Source organism: Volvox carteri (assembly GCF_000143455.1).
Source record: "Volvox carteri f. nagariensis unplaced genomic scaffold VOLCAscaffold_110, whole genome shotgun sequence".
Taxonomy (NCBI): domain Eukaryota; kingdom Viridiplantae; phylum Chlorophyta; class Chlorophyceae; order Chlamydomonadales; family Volvocaceae; genus Volvox; species Volvox carteri.
This window is the reverse complement of record NW_003307653.1, coordinates 78596-80109: the sequence shown is the minus strand read 5'-3', so window position 1 is coordinate 80109 and position 1514 is coordinate 78596.

The following is a 1514-nucleotide window of genomic DNA, read 5'->3' as shown; positions in this document are numbered from 1 at the left end:
CTGGTCGACAGGACGGGGATTGCAGGCTTTCGCAAGTTTAGGATGAGGTCGCTGCCATAGGATTGGGAACACAGTTGGAGGATTAGAATTGGGTGTTCTGCTGTAAAATGAGGCTGCAGGTGCAGAACTTGGAATACTGACAGGACTGCAAAACAGGCCAAGGATGGATGGTTTAGTTCTCCATAGTTGCTTACATGGAAACTCAAACAAACACAAGGAGGTTCTGCTTGCAAGTCGCGTCCCATAGCAAACCAAACTCAAACACAAGGAAGTTCTGCTTGCAAGTTGCGTCCCATAGCAAACCAAACTCAAACACAAGGAAGTTCTGCTTGCAAGTCGCGTCCCATAGCAAACCAAACACAAACACAAGGAAGTCCTGCTTGCAAGTCGCGTCCCATTGCTAACCAAACTCAAACACAAGGAAGTTCTGATTACAAGTCGCGTCCCATAGCTAACCAAACTCAAACACAAGGAAGTCCTGCTTGCAAGTCGCTTCCCATAGCTAACCAAACTCAAACACAAGGAAGTCCTGCTTATAAGTCGCGTCCCATAGCTAACCAAACTCAAACACAAGGAAGTCCTGCTTGCAAGTCGCGTCCCATAGCAAACCAAACTCAAACACAAGGAAGTTCTGCTTATAAGTCGCGTCCCATAGCTAACCAAACTCAAACACAAGGAAGTCCTGCTCCGGCATCGGCCGACTGCCCGATGGGGTCCATCCCAAGCGTTTCCACGATGACTTCGGCCATGTCCCTGGCGAAGCCCAACCCCGTCAATTTTGCCAGCTTTTGACGCTTCTGCAGAAGGTTAACACCATTAGGAATAGAACAGGCATGGAACGCGACTTGGTGTAAATGTGAGAAACGTGCACCATTGGTGCCAGTTCTTCAGTCAGACGCAGTCCAACCCCGTTCTTACCTTGTCCGGCCCATGCACATCCACACCCAGGGCACCATCGGATGCCATTCTGGAAGAGATAACAAACGGTCGTCGGGCTATTACTAGCTTGCGCTTAAGCGCAAGGAGATGGGCGTCTTCCAAGACGAAGTTTGGGACACGGGACACCTTGAATAAGACCCGAACGTAATCTGTATGCAATCTGCAGACCCTACTGGGGGACAAGTCCGCAGGAGGCGTATCAACATGCAAGACGTTATCAACAGCAAGCCGGTTTGGGGGTCCAAGTACAGCCTGTCACGCTGACTAGTTGGACAAGGCTGTATACTCTTCTGCGTGAAGGCATAATGACTTCACCAGGAGAGCAGCAAGAATGAAGTCGCCACTGCGACCCAGTTGTACGACAGCACCACAGAACCAGCCTTAGAAGATCCGGTCGCTTCGCTCCGTCGCATCTAAGCCAACAAAACGTTATCAACAGCAAGCCGCTTTGGGGGTCCTGGCTCAAAGTGAGGCCCACCCTGGAGTTAGTTGTTAAGCTTTCATGTTACTTCCTCATACAAACTGCTTCTCTAGTACTGTGATGTTTTATTGGTTATATTCATGCAAACTGAGCT